The 18,502-nt window shown below is 37.1% G+C and overlaps 1 long non-coding RNA gene across 1 annotated transcript in view; it reads left to right on the top strand.

Moving 5' to 3' along the window:
* Window positions 1-427: 427 nt before the first annotated feature.
* The window catches only part of LOC116869218, a 36,455-nt gene continuing 18,380 nt past the window's right edge, over window positions 428-18,502 (top strand). Inside the window, exons 1-2 of the long non-coding RNA XR_004382981.1 lie at window positions 428-531; window positions 12,710-12,790. This is a non-coding gene — a long non-coding RNA (uncharacterized LOC116869218). The remainder of the gene's footprint in view (window positions 532-12,709; window positions 12,791-18,502) is intronic.

The following is an 18,502-nucleotide window of genomic DNA, read 5'->3' as shown; positions in this document are numbered from 1 at the left end:
AATGATATGGGCATATGAAGTGAAATTATCATTTAATTACTAAAAATCTAGATTACAGGACATTTGTATAGTGTGAGAATCAAGTGGATCAACAGGGCCCCAGGATTAGCAGACTTACCCATTCAGTCTGGGCATTGCTAGGTGAGGGCTGGCCTCCCCAAGAGAGAAGACTGCTGAGGTAATACTGCTTAAACTGAGTCAGAGGGGTGGAAAAACTAAAAATTTGCCTAGGAAAGTTCCTTCTAATGGAAGCAAGGTGGGAGAAAACAGTGTTCTTCTCTATCAGGTTGCACTTGAATAGATCTAGGGAGGGTGTCCGTGTCAACCCATATAGTCAATATCAATCCATTTCAATGTACTTCTTTTTAGATAAAAATACATATAAGTACAAGTTCTAATGTTTTCTTCCTTTAACCCCAAGAGACTTTTCTGCAGACCCCTTGGGGTGCACCTACATCACTTGGAAACCATTACGCCAAAGAATATGCTGTTGGACCACTGTTGGCAATTTCAGTCCTAGCTCAATTCTTGGTAAGCATCCTGCCCCAAAGTGGTAAGAATTTCATACCTTGTGCCTAATTTGTCTTTAACACTATTTTGTTTTTCATCTAGGTGTACTGGAATCAGATTTAGCCCCAGTCCTGCTCCCAGCCAAGCCTCATGCCCATATTTCAGGGAATGTGTTCTCTGGCCCCTTGTGGATAGCCCAGAATCTGCCTGTCACTGGGGCTCAGCTCTAAGCTGAGTGCTATTGACAGTATGTCAGCCTTACGATTATATATGAGGGACAACACATTATGTCAATGCACTTAAGTCTTTTTTTTATCTGCTATGAAGGTTAGAATGACTTTTATTTTTTTCTCTGCTTGACTCTTGGCAAATCAATTAAGAAGTCTTAAAAAGAAAAAGAAGAAACATCTTATAAGGCAGTTTATGCGGTGAATAGGATATTAGGTTCCTGCCCAATGGCTTCATAGTAGAAATGGGTCTGAAGCAACAGAAAGACTAAAATGGGAGAAAAATGACACTTACTCTCTTCTACCATTTTTGACCAGAAACCTTTTATTTTTTAAGTTTTATTTTAGAATAGTTTTAGATTTATGGATATATAGTTGCAAAGATAGTACAAAGAGTGGACTGTTTAATTCTCAATACGTCTCAAACCGAATTAAAAGTTCTTTTATTTGGTTGGATTTGGTTTGTTTTTAATTTTTTTTAAAAGATTTTATTTATTATTTAACAGAGAGAGACACAGCGAGAGAGGGAACACAAGCAGAAGGAGTGGAAGAGGGAGAATCAGGCTTCCTGTTGAACAGAGAGCCCAATGTGGAGCTCTGTCCCAGGTATCTGGGATCATGACCTGAGCCAAAGACAGACACTCAACAACTGAGCCACCCAGGCACCCCTGTTTTTAATTTTTTGAAATTATGTGCATTTAATGTAACTTCAACAGCCCAGGAAAATAATTCTAAGATTTATGTAAGAAGATACCACTGCCATATTCCAGGGATTTAGTTAAAATAAGAATTCAGAGCTCTGACCTCTGGTCTCCTTAAGTAGATTTAGGAGAGTTGAAAACTGCCCCTCTGAGCAAGTATTTTAGGAGCTGATAAACACTCAGCTTTGTTTAAGATACCACTTGTCATCACTATACCCAAGAGGCTGACAATTTCTATTTATTGCTTCTTTTTTTAAAGATTTTATTTATTTATTTGACAGACAGAGATCACAAGTAGGCAGAGAGGCAGGCAGAGAGAGAGAGGAGGAGGCAGGTTCCCTGCTGAGTAGAGAGCCTGATGCGGGGCTTGATCCCAGGACACTGGGACCATGACCTGAGCCGAAGGCAGAGGCTTTAACCCACTGAGCCACCCAGGCGCCCCTATTTATTGCTTCTTGAGAGAGAACCTGGAGTCTACTGGAATGTCTTGTCAGTATAGAACAGGAAAGAAGACACATCCTGAGGAGTAGACCACTCTTTGAAAGTTTAGGAAGGTCACCAGTCTTTGGATGTAGTAGCTTAGAAGCTTGCTGCCCAATCATCCAAAAAGAAGAATAAATAAACACAAAATAAGGCAATGTGGCTGCCCCTTTGCCACTCAAACCTTAAGCTCCCTGGGGGCAGAGGTCCCTAATTCTCCATGTAGTAATCGTGCCTGCCACATCGTGGGCAGTCAATGGAAAAACTTGGTCACTTCTGTTGTGTATAAAAGATTAAGAAGAGGCACTGAATTGTCAGCAGAAGAAAGAAATTTCAGGAGGTAGAAATTCATGATTAGTTCCCCATTTTTAAAGCTGTGGATTATGTAGGGAAAATACACTCAGGGTCCAAAAAGTGAACAAAAGCTAATTGCTCCTGCTTAGAACATAGTAAACCATTTCTTACTGAAATCTACAGCATCCACATGATGGGGTTTACTGTGCAGTTGAGAATAGCTGCTGGCTAAGGAAGATACAATGTAGAAAGTCTTGTAAATAGCAGTGGTTCTGATGATATGTAGGAAATGCAGTGAGCAATCATCTTCACAGAGGATTCTCATTCCCTAGGATGGCTCTGGAAGATCTTTGTAGTGGAGGTGGAACTTAATGTAAAAAAAAAAAAAAAATGCTTCTTAAAAAATCCTGGAGAATTCTCATTTTTTTTTTTAACATCATAAGATTTTAGGTCTTTGCAAACTAAACTGCTGTAAAATATACATATTAATATATCATGGATCTTCTTTATATTATGGATATCTGATGATGATAATAATAATAATAATATTTCTTGAGCATTTACTGAGTATTCAGCTGAGAACTTAACACTTGGCTCTAATCTTTAAAACAATCCCTTATGGTTGGTAGTATTACAGTCTCCATTTTAAAGATGAGGAACTGAGTCTTAGAGAAAAGTTAAGACATTTGCCCATCCTCAAACATTTAATAAGCTTGGATTCAAACCCAGGTTTTGTTGATTCTAGAGCCTGCAAGCTTGATGATGACATCACATTCGTGGAAAGCTTAATTTAATTAACTTGAGTGCTTTCCTTTTACGTTGTTCTATTATTCTTTCACTAAAGCATATTAGTACATACATACATACATATTAGTACATACAAAATGTAGTATAGCCATATGATAGGAAACCAGAATTGGGGTTTACTACCTTAGAACAAAGTTTTTCTTCATTTACTTCATTCAGCAGTACTGCATTATGCTCTTCTTTTGCACTTAGCACTGGGTAGAGGATACAAAGAAATATTGAATATCACCCCTACCCTCAGGGATCTTATGCTGTTGAGAATAATAGCCCATATATACATATGAAAGATTCAATAATCATAAAACCGATATGATAAAGTTCCAAGTGAGTAGTATAGACAAGTGCTGTAGAGTTCAAAAGAGAGGGGCCACTCTGCTTGAATGGGCTGGGAAACTCTTGTGGAGGTAGAAATTGAGTGATTCCTTAGAGAGTGAGCAAATTTGCATAAACATAAAAGTAGCAATAACCTATTCCTGCAACTACTTCTTCCTCCAGGAAAGAGGGAGGACTGAGATTACAAGGTAAAAATATTCACTGATGTGTCCATGGGGTAGTAATTAAACCAGTTTAGACAGAATGTGTAGTTTGTGTTGGGGAACAGGGAGAGAGTAAGTGAAAATTAGAAACAGGTAAGGAAAGCCTTGAAGGGCCAGCCAAAGCTTCACTCTGGGGTGAGGTATGGGGGGAAACCTGGCACTTAGAAGATTGTAGCAAGAAGGGTCAGCTGGACCAGGAGAAATGGAAGGGATCAAATGATGAAGCTCTGGATGGAGGGGAAGAGTCAGTACTTGGGAGAGGGATAGATGGCAGGTAAATTTATGGGTCAACAAGAGAGGATCTAGTTTGAAATTCTGGTGAGTCTGAACCCTGTGAGAATGCCATCTGTAGAGAGCTGGTCATGTTGGTGGAAAGCCATTATGGGGGAGATATAGAACTTAATGGATTTGAAGAAAGCAAAGAATTTGAAATTAATTATATAAAGTGAGCTTTCAATAAAGAGTTGGAAATGATTGAGAATGGCACCCATATTTAAATACCAGGAGAAAAATATGAACCCAATTCTGAAAATAACAAGAAAAGATCAACATCTTTTGGGAGCTCAAGGCAGAGAAAAAGAAGGAAATGCAAAAAAATGTTAAAAAGTGGTTTATTTGGATATTTTAAACATCAAAGGAAGGAAAATGGAATAAAAATAGTGAGTTAAAGAGCTGGACACCCCCCAAACCAGTCAATTTCTCTTTCCCCCATTGAGTGATATGAGAATGGCAAACAAAGGTGCAATCATCACTAGAGGCTAAATGCAGTATTTTCTGAAGAAATACAGTCTTGTTTAAGGAGAATGGGAAATGAAGTAAGGTAAAAAAATGATGGCTCCTCTTTGACATATTTTGGTGACAACTATAAATAAGGAACTGAGAAAGGGGAGTTTAAATAAGTGAAATAGAAATTTATAAGACATAATAGAAAAAAAAAGATTCATTGTGGGAAATGGAAACCGAAGGATAAAATCAAATTTGAAAGTTGGGAAGTGGTGGCGGGGGGAGTTTTGGGCCTCAGACAGCTAACGTAAATGACAGGAATTAGGGGGAGAAATTGATTCAGAGGCCTTTTGAGAGCATCAGAAACATTTGCAGGCACCGGATATCAGAAGAGGCAAGCATCCCCACAAACATGGGTTCACAAGTGCCAGTTTTAATATCTAGAATAGAATGTCTCATAGTACGTTAAGCACCCACCCTCACCCATGCAACTGGTCAGGTTTCAGTTTTGGAAACCTTGAGTTTGAGTGGTTACATGGAGAAGTGGAAAGCAGGGAGGGAAATTCTTGGTAAGACGGAAGCCAAAACAACTCTACCTCTAGAAAAAGATTTCCCTCTCTGAAACTGAATGATTACCTGGGAGACTTGAATAACTGACATTTCATCATTTCTTCACTGCAGTAAGTTAAATATAATGATGTCCTTAACTTATAAAAGATTTTGAAATGCCTCGTGAAATCATCAAGAAAAGAATGTTGTGTATTTATTTTTCTATTCTTCGATGGTTTCACCTCAAATGCCACCTCTTCCAAGAGGGCTTTTATATGGGAAGGAGGGTGTGTATGGATGTATGGAACAGACTGCAGTGAACACAACTGGCTCCCCCTAGTATTCTTTCTACACAATCCTTTTTGTCTAGAAGCCACATGGTTTGCGTGAAATTAAACCATTTCAGCTCCTTTAAGGTTGAACTCTGATTAGCTGATGCCCATTTGAGTGACACAATCGTAGGACCTGGTGTAGCAGAGATTGGCTCATGGATGATGGGTCATGTGAATCAATGCCTTGGGCAACTTCATATATGGGATTCCCCTGGTCAGAAAGATTGGCCAAGGGTCAGTAAAGGACTTCAGTAGTTCAGTTAGAAGGAAGTCCAAGACTTTAATTGGTATTTGAGGTAAGAAATTCAGTCATTTTCTCACTCTCTATTTCCCTCCCACCTGCTTATTGTCATTGTTGGTAACCATTTTGTAATGACAAGGTTAACTAGACTTTGAATGAGTTTGCCACACTAGAAAAAAAACTGGAGAGAGAAATAAAAACTCCTTAGTGAATGCATAGAGCTGCTGGATCAAGCCTTACCTGCACCTTCCCCTACTAGTGATATTTTGAGTTTGTAAGTCAACTAATTACCTTTATTGTCAAGCCCAGTTAAGTATCATAATTGAAACACCTTTCTGAATTACATTTGTACTCACCTACTAAAATATTTTATTTTATTTTTCCCATTTATTTGAATCTCAGCACATACTGACTTGCATTGAATTTATTTGCCTACACTTCTTATCTTTCTGCACAGATTTTGAGCTCCTTGAGGGCAAGGACTGCAATTTACATATTTCCATGTTTTTCCTAGCTCTCAGAATAATGCTTTGCACATAATAATGTTAATAAATACTTGCAAAATAAATAAATCAAATTTATGAACTTGTGCATTTAATCTCATTATCATCATGCTGTAGTTAACACATATTAATAATTCTAAAACTGTTGACTAAACTAACTATGAATCCCTCATTGTTTTGTCATCTGACTTTTTTTGTTTGCTTGTTTCTCTTCTTTTCCATTGGAAATGCTGTAACAGTAATTTCTGTTTTTTTATTTTCTTCCCCACAGACCCCATTTCTAAAATGTCATGACAGTTGATACGAAGTTCTAAAGATTAGCAAAAAATAATCAGTATTATCATCAGTTCTGTTGATGTAATTCTACCCAAAAGCTAAGTATCTTGAAATTTTAGTTAGCCAGTACAGACTCATCTTGGGTAAAGGAGAGATTTATGTGAGGATTTGCAAACACTGAAGATAGCTAAAGATCAAAAGAATTCTGCCTTGCTTTTAATTTAAACCTTGGTCATTATTGGATGTTTTGCCTTGACAGAATTAATTTCTGTTGGTGTCAGTTTTCTCATCTATAACATGGAGACAATTATATTATTAATCTTATAAGATTGTTACAGAAAACAAATAAATTAATAAAGCAAAGCACCTAGATTCATGCCAGATGTAAAAAATACTTCACAAGTGATAACTGGATTTTTCATCTTCTTCCTCTTTGTCTCCTCCTCCTCCTTATTGTTCTACAATATTGTTTTAAATAACTGTTGTTACCATCCACATTGGGAAGCAATTGCAGTTATTTCCATGTAAAAAATCATTTATTCTATTTTCAGGTGCAATAAAACATTGTATTTGTGGCTTCAAAATTTTCCCATGTACCCTGCTGTAGATAAAACCTTGCTGGACTCTTTTTCAGTCATGTGCCCATGCAACAGTTAAATCTATTTATGAGAAAGTTAACAAATAGATGAGCCCTTAAAGAGAGTAACAAAGTTATAGAAAAAAAGATAATTACATAAGTTATTTTTTCAATAAAGTAAACAGTGTGGACTTTACAGTGAATTTAATACACGAAAAAATTTTAAATTCATAAAATGTAGATTATAAAAATTAATTTGATTTTTATTTTATTTACTATTTAGTAAAGCCAATTTAAAATTAATTACCTTTTATTGAAACTTTCATCAAGATAATTATATACTGATGTGCACTCGTAAGATATAATAGAGATCCCCCTACACTTCGTTAGGTCTCTCCCAATGGTAACATTTTTGCAACACCATAATATAGTATCACAACCAGGATATTGACATTTGAACATTTCAGAAAACTTATTCAGATTCCCAGAGTTACTTTTCCTCATTTGTAAGTGTGTGGGCATGCCCATGCCCATTTGAAGTCTTTACAGTTTCCTCACCTCTGTTCATTCCTGTTTCCACCACAGTCAAGATGCTGAACAGTTCAACACCGTATCTGTCTCTCTCCATTCCTTTCTGTACTTATTTTTGGGACTAAAAATGAGTTAGTGGAAAAAGAAGAAAAAGAACAAACCAATCTTGTGAATAAAGCAAACCAATACCTGCTAGTCCTACTACTGCAAATTCATTCACAATTAGTCATGGATTTCTGAGGTAAATTTCCCTGAGAAACATTCATTAACAGGCATATCTTACTATGTATTTCTACAAATGTATGTACATTTCTTCAGCATCTCTACATGTTTATTTCTCTCTCTAGAACAGAATTGGGACTAGAAGGACTCGTTCATTTATTTACTCCATACTCAATTGTCGTTTACTTAAATTGCAGAGATCTATTCAATATTATTAAATTCAAACCAGTGACTTTGCTATCTGACTTAATCACTCCAAGCTCTTTTTTCACCTTTTTTCTTTTTAAGATTTTATTTATTTATTTGACAGACAGAGATCACAAGTAGGCAGAGAGAGAGAGGAGGAAGCAGGCTCCCCACTGAGCAGAGAGCCCGATGCGGGGCTCCATCCCAGGACCCTGGGATCATGACCTGAGCTGAAGGCAGAGGCTTTAACCCACTGAGCCACCCAGGCGCCCCTCTTCTTTCACCTTTTATGTTCAGTATTTTATCCATGTTTATCAGATATACATGACATTTTAGTCCCTTTATGGAAAATATTAAAATATAAATACATAATGTCTTTTATTTTGAATAGACAAGGTATTATATGTATTTTAAGTATAGAATATAAAATGCAATGTATACCTAGATTATCAATATCCTCTAAAAGTAACATTGTAGCCAAAAATACTTATTAGTAATTACATTGATCAAGGCTGTGAGAAATTACAGAAAATTTGAAATTTATGGCAACAAAAGGTAAAAATAAGATGAAGCTGGAAGCTGCATACCCTTTAAATAATTTCAGTGCAAAGAAACTAGGCATTCAGGATCTACTTTGGGGAGTACTGGTCTAGCTGTGTTGCCTTCTAGTCATAGGTTCTGTCAGCTGAGATCTCTGGGGGTTCTCTCACCAGGAAATGGAAATAAGTCCCTTTGGTTGGAAATGGAATTCCATTTACAAATGGAAATATTTGTAAGATTAAATATTGATCGCATTTTTATATTTATTTCATATTAAGATCTATATGTATAAGTGCTTCATTATGGAGTTCAGTTTCTGTGTTACTGTTCAGTTCAAAAAGCAACACAATATAATTTGTTTCTATTGTTATAACAACTTAATACTCATATAAAATGATGGAGATAATATTTTTTGTCATTTTGTGAGGTGTAATGTATCTGGTGAGAGATTTAGCTCTCACTAAAAATAAATAAATAAATAAATAAATATTGATAAATGAATGGCCAACATGATAAAACAATATAGGCAAAATAAGTGAAAAAAATTGAACTCAAACACCCTGTGCCTCAGCTTCTTCGTTTGTAAAATAGCATCATAATAAAATCCCTGTACAGAGTCATCGTGCAAGCTAAATCAGTTGACATGTGTATAGCACTTAAAAGATTCCCGAGTTACAAAAATTGCTCAATAAATGTAAGCTATTGCTAAACAAGACATATTTTTAAAATGTAATCTCAACTTTTATTCTGAGTATCTTTATTATGTACAATTATGCTGAGAAAATGCATTCACAATTGTTAAAGAGCAATGTCAGAGATCTTATAATAATACTCTGAAACAATCATCAAAAATTAGCTGATTTTGCTATCAGAATGACTACTTCTTTCTCGTGAGAATTAACAATAAACAACACGATTCACTGTGTACAATACAGTTATAGTGAGATACATATATGTTTGGTGACTACCCCCCCTCCTGTAGATGTTGGTAAGAAGTAACCATCAGAGATTTCAAAGTGTTGCAAAACTTTACAAATAAAAAGTGAGTGCAGTGGGAAGATTGAGGTAGAACGGTTATATGGGCTGTTAGCCTTGGTATGATATTTCATTCCCCTTTCTTTTATTTCCTCTGTCATCTTTTCTCTACTCGACATTTCCCAGCACCTTGCTATCCGTTATTGCTTATTTATCATATACCATATTTAATACCAAGCATGACATTGTATTGATCAACCCATTATGTCTTTCCAGCTTGTCCATCTACTCTGTTCTGATGGTTTTACACATTAGCTTTTTTGAATGATGGTGTAATTTGATTCACAGTCTCCTGGTATATACTACTTCTTGAGAATATATTAGGCACCTCAGTCAACTGCTTTAGTTCTTTCTGGCAAGCAACAATAGGTTTTTCTTTTACCGCTGACTGCTTATTCTCCGTTGTAAGTTTTTCTTCCTCTGCCTGCTTCATACATATTTTCTTCATGTTTTTATCCTAGATTCTTTCAACTTTTAATCTTTATGGTGTTCTTGAATGATCTCTTCTTCGATAACTCCAGCTATAATCTGTATAGTAAATGACTCTTCAAAATCTACAGCCCTAGGTTAGACCTCTGTGTTGCTGCCTTATGATAACTTCATGTAGATGTCCAACAAACATAAACTCAGCATGACCACATGGAACTAATTCTTTCCCAAGCCAATCTATTACAGAGAATGAAACATTTAACATGTAAATTATCCTTAACTCCTCACTCTGCTTGCCCCCCACAGCCAATCAATGATCAATTCCTAGGAAACCATTTTAAAACAACTTTTTAATTCGTCCTTTTCTCTCCTTTTCAATGGCTACAACCCTATATTAGGCCCCCGACCTCTCTTGCTTAGATTATTGTAAATCTTTCTAAATGGCTTCCCTCCAACCAAAATATTCTCAAGAATGCTGTCAAAGTAGTCTTTCTTAAGTGTGCATCCAATTGTGTCACTCTTCTATTTAAAACCCTTCAATAACCTCTTGATCTCAGAATAGAATTGAAGCTCTTTGTTTTGACTCCTAAGGGCCTTCAAGATCTGATGCCATCTATGAGTGAAATCGTTTAATGGTGAGAGCATAAACTTTGAGATTACATGCCTGAATTTAGATTTTTTTTAAAGATTTTATTTATTTATGGCAGAGAGAGATATCAAGAGAAGGAACACAAGCAAGGGGGGTAGCTGGAGAAGGAGAAGCAGGCTCTCTGCTGAGCAGGGAGCCCAATATGGGGCTCGATCCCAGGACCTTGTGATCACGACCTGAGCCAAAGGCAGACGCTTAACCAACTGAGCCACCCTGCCCCTGGATTTAGATTTTAACTGTTCATTTATCTATCCTTCCTTTCTCCCATCTAGCCATTGATCCTTCAGTTGATGGATTGATCCATTATTGAACAATCACTCTGTGCCTGAAACAGTTCTTACCTCTCTGGACAGAGTAGTGAAGAACACAGACAAAGCCCACCCTTCTGGAGCTTTCATGCTGGAGGCACAAGATGAACAATTAACAAGAGAGCAAATATAGTACGTCAGACAATGATAGCCTGGTGCATAGCTGTGATTCTGATGAGACTAATGTGCATAAATAGTAACATCGAGACAGATGGAAAAAAGAGGGCAAATCTCTGAAGTGGAGGAGCCCCGAATAGCCTTTTTCCCCCCAGTTAAGATCATCTTGGGGCTAAAGTATCTGGGGGCACTTTATATTTTATTTATTTCAATACCTGAAAGAATCTCTGGTTGCTTTGTGGAGAAGAGAATATGAAGAAACAAGAGTGAGAGCAGGGAGACAGTTAAGGCTATTTTCAATCTTTCAGATAAAATAAGAGTAGTGATGATGGACATGGAGAGAAGTTGTCTGATCCTAAACATATTTCAAAGGGAAACCCACAGGACTTACTCATGGATTGGATTTAAGGATAGGAAAAAAAGAGATGTTTCAAGGAGTGCTTGAAGGTTTTGACTTGAGCAACCAGACATGGTGGAGCCATTTACTGAGATGGGAAAGAATGAGGGGAGACCCTATTTGGATTTCAGAAGGCAGAATCAGAGATCAGGAACTTGTTATGCTCGAGATTCCTCCTATATGCCCAAGTGAAGATGTGAAATAGGCAGCTGGATATGACAATATGGAGTTCAGAGGGGTAGTTTGGACTGGGATATAACATTGGCTGTTGTTTGATATAAGGTTCTAAAGTCATAGGAATGAATGAGGATATTGGGGGAATGAGTGTTGATCAGTAGGAATGTGCTAATAAATATTTAATAAATGGCTCTGCATGAAAAAGTGTGTGTGTGTGTGTGTGTGTGTGTGTGTGTGTTTACACCAGCACATTAGTCTTATCCTTTAGACAGGACAAGCTCTCTTGAATTTGCCACTGTCCCCACTACCCTCTTGACCAGGCATATATACTTACACAGGCCTTTTTCATTCATCTATTCAGTCATCTGTCTGTTTTGACCCTGGAGTTTGTTAAACAGAAGTAGTCCTTCTTTCTGGATCCTTTTCATTTAAAAAAAAAAAAAGGTGTCCTATGCCATATTGCATGCTATCTGTCTCAAAGTCCACATGGCTGGGAAAATCATGTGTCATTAGTCCCAACTTTTTTAGATCCAGACCAGTGTCAGTTGTAGCAAGCTAGAAACATTCTACTTTTTAAACATGTTCCCCAACACATGTAAAGATTAACTTTATTATCTTGAAATTCTTTAATTTCTTCTTGTTGGACTGAGAAGTTGGCACATCGTACATATCTCCTGAGATGTAGTGGCTCAGGAGTTGTGTTTCCAAGAGAGATTACCAGGTTGCCTTGAATAATTATATACACTCTTTGGGTACCTTCTCGGGGAGGACAATATTGGTATATAAGAAATATCAATATATAAGTTTTGATCAGTCCTCAAAGTTGAGACTGAGAGGTGAAGGGAGATTTCTAAAAATCCTTTTCAAAATATGGTAAGGAAGACTCCTTTTACCTTAGTTTTTTTTTTTTTAAGTAAAGCAATAATTTCAGATGTAATAAAAAGAGCCACTAAAGTAATTTATTATGGAAATGATTCAGTGTAGAAAAATTATATTCCAAATAGTCATGAACCAGATTTGTCTGTAGGTAAATGTAAGGATCACAGGGTTACAACTGGATGCTAAACGCTGTCCGAATTAATTACCCTCTCACTGAGGGCATGAGGTTAGCTTTCAGCCATAACGCCATCATTTTTTAAGTGATTTTTTTTCCTGGAAGATGTATGAAGTAAAACTAAGTAACAGTGAAAAATATTTCACATTAAAACCAGAACAATTACTTTATGGTGAAATAGAAGTCATAATTTTCTCACTTTTTAAACTTATATTCCTCTTTCTGTTCTTTTTGTTCTCTGTTTCTGCTCTACCTGCCTTTCTTTTCATGGGTTTACATGTCTTGTGATATTTTTCTTTTTCCTGCAGAGCATAGATATAATTTCCTGTGTGGTACTCAATATCTCCAAGACCTAGGATGCTCCTTGAGAGGCATGGTACTATTTTGAGGTAGGTTATAGCATAAAACTGCATTAGCTACCTCATTTGTGAAAATTATACCAAATTCCCAGATATGTGGTAAGCAGTTGCTGGTAAAAACACAATCCTAATGGTTTTCATAATTGATGTTTTCAAAACCGAAGTAATTCTGACTATGTTGCATCCTCCTTTTAGGACTTCAGTGGTGAGAAAGGATTCTGTGTTTTGAGGCTTAGTAGTATTATATTTAGACTTTCTTTACTGCTATATTTCTGTAGCAGAAAGGCTTAAGTTATTTTCTTATACTAGTTCGTGAAATACTCATGGAACATAAATATAGATGTATATATTAGTAGTAGTAGAACTCCCGGAATTCATTTTTGTAGCAGACAATTCCACATGGATTATGAGCATTTTTAAGCTAGCATAATCCCTTTAAAAGAAGATATCATTACATCATTCTGTTTACCTTTTTTCAATAAAATACACAATTCAGTGAAAGCTCTTCCAGTTAATTTTTACAGTATTTTGTCCTACTTTACAATAGCTTTTGGAATTATACGTTCTACAGCTCTTATTGGTCTACACATTAATTATAAACTGCTTGACCTTAATCAATTTCTCTTCTATCTATTAGTCCAAATTCATACTTAGTGTTTAAATAACTTAAGGAACATGATCTGACTCAGGCAAAACTTCCATTGACTTTTACTGGAGTCAGTGAAATTTTGTCAGACATCCAGAGTCTAATTCATTACTATATCCCAGAATACAAAACTACAAACGAGAAACTGGTGAACTTTGTGCCATATAGTAGGTTAATGTTCTTTTAATGTTTTTCCTGGTCTCAATGGGATTTTTTGATAAATATGTAGCATTTATAATGACATTTAGATTCCTGGTAGGTAAGTATTAATTTATAATATATGCATATACTTAATGGTTTTATTATATGAAATATTAACATTATAATTTATTATTACCATTATTGTTATTTTTCTTTAACACTAGTTTCTAGGCACCTTAGTTAAATGTGGTCTGTGTACAGAAACAATACGTTTTTGCTGATTGCTCATTTCTAAAATATTTAGGCATGTTTTAATGGCGATATTCGGCAGCTGAAAAATGTTTCTCATGTACATACCAATAAATTAAAGATTACCTAGACTCGGATGAAGCAAAAAGAAACTCACAATTTCAGAATGGTGGCCTAAGGGCACACACACATCCCACCCCCAACCAAAAAAGTACCTTTTGAACAGAATAAAGCAATGGCAGGGATAAGGTGGCGTGGGATGAGTGGGAGGATGCTTGCTCTGGAAAGGATATCAAACACACATCACAAATGTCAGACTTTCTTCCAGAGTAGAGTTTAGAAGCAAATTAAAAGAAGATGCCATTTCTTGGGAGTGTCCTATGGAAAATAGAGGAAATTCTGGCAAGCCCTGAGAATATCAAAGATCCCACTGGCTACAGGCCAGCTCTGAGAAAGGATGGGGCCTCGGAGCCTCATACCAGAGTTCAACAGCATTCCAAGGCCTCGCTGGCATCCCTGGAATGTAAAGTGAGCACCAGGGCACTCCTCACTGTTTCTGGAATGGGGCCTTTGATAGTTGCCTGAGTTCCCTCAGAGGACGAAGTGCATCCCTCCCCTATGAAGGGGTAAGTCTGAAAGGAATAAGGGGACCAGTGGAACTGGAGAAGAAAATATGGACCCCAAGGCAAAACATTCAAAATAGAGGACACTGCATGGAAAATTGGAACTAAGATGGCAGTAAAATCTTGCTCTGCATCGGTTACCCTGGGTTACAATCCTGGGTCACTGACTACTACTAGTTGTGGCTACTTCACAGGTTTCTTAACCTGTTTGTGCCTCAGTGCTCTTATCTATCATATGAGATGATAAACATCCCACGTGCAGGGATTAAATAATAATATATCACTTCTATAAAAAGGGAATATGATAGTCCCTAGCACATACAGAGTGTCCCATAAATGCCGATTTTTTTATTACATGATTTAATGCATTTCCTTTAAATTATGGAATGTAAATGAAAATGATCTTAAACAACTCATTTCTTTAAAAGGAGCACCTTCAAAGTAGGTTGGAAGTAGTCTTTATAGTGAATAAAAGAGAGAAACTGAAACAAAGTGACTCAAGAGTTGATAAAGGACAGTAGGATATAAAAGCTAATTGCTATCCTGAAGACAAATAAAGGCCATATTCCCCATCCCTTGCCCTCCAGGTACAGCAGCTTGGATCAGAGATGGACACCTAACCAAGGACAGCTAAGCCATGGTCTGGCTAGTGGTCTGCACTGTGCCATGGCTGAGAAAGTTTTGGGAGAGGATGGGTTCATTTCTTAAATTGGGGATTAAATGAGCTACATGAAAGAGTGTTGTTGGAGTGAACTAGTAACTCTTTGCAGCCTGAAATGAAGTACAGCAAAGGAAGGAACACACAGAAGGAAGCCTGCCTTCGGCTTGGGATACCCTGTGGGGAACAGACAAGAAAATGCATGGATATAGTACATCTCTTTTGCAGGAAGTGGTTTCTACCCCTGCTTCCTGCTCTGAGACCATTCTGTGACAGCAGCAGAGTCCTCTATGAAAGCTGTGGGGTTTTTTTGTTTTTTTGTCATTGTTGTTGTTTTGTTTTGGTTCGAATTGGGATCCTGACAGGGAAGAATGTGATCCTGGAGAATAGGGAGAGCTGGGAATTCTTGGCACCCTAACCTCTAGGAGGTACTTTCCCGGGCAGGTCCCCTCCCACGTGTGATGAGACTTCCCTTTATAAATCCATCCTGTGACCAAAGCTTGGAATGCAGCAAGGGGTTTTGGAAGTAAGCAAAGGCAGATTAAGGAAGAAAGGCCCCTTACTACTGATGTTTCCCTTCAGGGCCCTGAGGCTTAAGCCTTTATTTCTAGAAGAATGGGGAAAGGAGGAGCTAGGCCCATTTGTTGCTAAGCAACCACAGCTTTGCAGGCCCGTTCTCAGGTCACGTTTGCAGCTCCTGAGAATCACTGACAAGGTGAACGTAGCAATGCAGGGAGAAGCCTCCCATTTCAACGTTTCTGGTTCTGTATTTTAAATGATGGTGTTCTCAAGAACAAAATTGATCAGAAGCTTATCAAAGTTCTTCAAGAATGATGTTTTTAGAAATAAACCAGACCTAAGAAGGAGGGCTAGATTTCAGACTCCAACCAACTTCTCAGGGCCTCTCATCTTAAAGTCCAGGTCCCATACAAAGGAAACCAAGAATAAATTTAGCAAGAAATACATACAACCTGTATGTAGGAAGAGAAAACAAAAACTGACCCACTAAGTGAAGGACCTCAAAGGGCATTAGAATATTAGAGTAGGTAATTGTATTTTCTATGTATTTTCTATGAATTTATTTGTAAATATACTAAAGAGATGCCATCTGGTTTTTGCTTGTTTTATGCTTTGTTTTTATGTGACAATATAATCCTCATTCCTTTGGAAGATGAAATATGTAGGATTATTTAGAAATATTCTGAGTAAGAAGAGTAATGATTAGGAATTTGCCAAAGACATATTAAACCATGTTGCTAAGATGTGACAATTGAAAGAGTGTGATAGCAGCATAAGAAGAAACAAGGATATCAGTGGAGGAGATTAAGGAGTCCAGAAGCAGACACAAGTGGGAATTTAGCAAGTACTACAGGTGACATTTCAAATCAGTGCATTGAATGCATTCTCCAAAAATCTTTTAGAACAAATGGCTTACTTAGCATTTATAAAAATATAAAGTTGAAGCCCTACTCCCATTTACACCAAAATATATCCCAATTTTATTTGACATTTAAAATTAGAGATTGCAACTGAGAAAATAAGACCATAAAGCACAAGATGAAAATTTAGATTTATAATATTCTAATCTTGAGGTGGGGAAATGTATTAGTCCGCTCAGGTTGCCGTAACAAAATACCACAGACTGGGTAGCTTAAAATCACAGAAATTTGTTTCTCAAAGCTCTAGAGGGAAGGGGTGCCTGGGTGGCTCAGTGGGTTAAAGCCACTGCCTTCAGCTCAGGTCATGAACTCAGGGTCCTGGGATCGAGTCCTGCAACAGGCTCTCTGCTCAGCAGGGAGCCTGTTTCCCCCTCTCTCTCTCTCTGTGCCTGCCTCTCTGCCTACTTGTGATCTCTGTCAAATAAATAAATAAAATCTTTAAAGAAAAAAAAAAAAAGCTCTGGAGGGAAAGTCCAAGATCAAAGTGCAGGCAAGCCTGGTTTCTATCAAGGCTTCTCTCCTTGGCTTGCAGATGGCTGCCTTTTTACTGTGTCCCCAAAAGTCATATGTGGAAGTCTAACACCCGATGTGACTTATTTGGAAATAGATCTTTTAAAAGTGTCTTTAAGATTGAGATCATAAGCGTGGGGCCCTAATCCAAAATGATTGGTGTCCTTATAAGAAGAGGAAGACACACCAGGGATGCATGTGTGCAGAGAAAAGGCCATATGAGGAAATAATATGAAATGTTTTCTAAGTATTACCTCAAAGGCAGAAAACAGTCATTGATTTCCCAAGAAATAAAAGGAATTCAAAGAAAATAATAAAAGTCTTATTTTTCATTAATTTGATTTTTTAAAAAATGCTACCACCCAACATTGGGGAGACTATGGAGATAAAATTATATACAAATACACTCCCACAGTGTTGGTGCAGGATCTTATCCTCTGCAGGGTCAGTTGGCAATTCGTAACATAGTTAAAGAATGTATATGCCTTTCCCCATCTTAGACTTCATACTGTAGATATAGTCTTGTGGGTGAGCACAAAGGTGTGTACAAGAATGGGAGACTGTTTCAGGGAATGAGAATAGAAAACAAATTTGATATTAGGAATTATGGGACTGGATGGACTAATTAAGATACCAGTTACACAGTGGAATACTCTTCATTAAGAAGTAACCAGTTCTCTCCATTATGGACAAGAATCTCTAAGGGGTAATGTTAGTGAAATAAATGTTCTCATTTTTGTAAAAAAATATAAATAGAAGTATATATTATTGAAAAGTGGTTATTTATAGCCTGAACTATTTACACTGAACATGTAATATTTTGCTAATCAGAAAAGAAAGCTATCTTTATTTTTTTTAAATCAACTATTTGTAGAAGTTACAAGTATGTTAAACTTGTAACTTACAGAAATACACAGAAAACACAGATTTTAAATGACAAAAAATAAAAGTAGGTAAAAGACCCTTACTTGAGGGAGCAGAGCAAATAGAGAAAAGGCCTTTTAAAGACTAGAGGTTTAGGGACACCTGGGTGGATCAGTCCGTTAAATGTCTGTCTCTTGATTTCAGCTCAGATCATGACTCAGATTTGGCTCAGCGTCCTGAGAGTGAGTCCATTGTTGGACTCTGTGCTGGGCATGGACCCTGCTTAAGATTCTCTCTCTCTTCCTCTGCCCCTACCCACTCCCTCTTTAAGAAAAAAAAAAAAAAAAAAAAAAAGTAGGTTTAAACATTTGGGAACAAAGACTTAAAGCTTTCCTGTGAAAGCTTTATGCTGTCTGTAAACCGAAATGTGGTAACAGAGGAGGGCCCTTTGACATTGATGAGAAATATTTTGAGAAATACAGTTGGATGACGGAAGAAAGGCACCTTGCCACCACCAAGAGTTCGCCCCACAATGTTTCTCTTGGAACTGATGTCTATCCCTAATGTGGAGAAGTATGCATCAGATTTTCAAAACTGATAACACCAGCTATT

This window comes from Lontra canadensis, unplaced genomic scaffold (assembly GCF_010015895.1).
Source record: "Lontra canadensis isolate GAN:19392208 unplaced genomic scaffold, GSC_riverotter_1.0 scaffold18, whole genome shotgun sequence".
In the NCBI taxonomy this organism is placed as follows: Eukaryota; Metazoa; Chordata; class Mammalia; order Carnivora; family Mustelidae; genus Lontra; species Lontra canadensis.
Note: the sequence above shows the minus strand (reverse complement) of the source record. Positions and strands in the feature narration are given on the sequence as shown.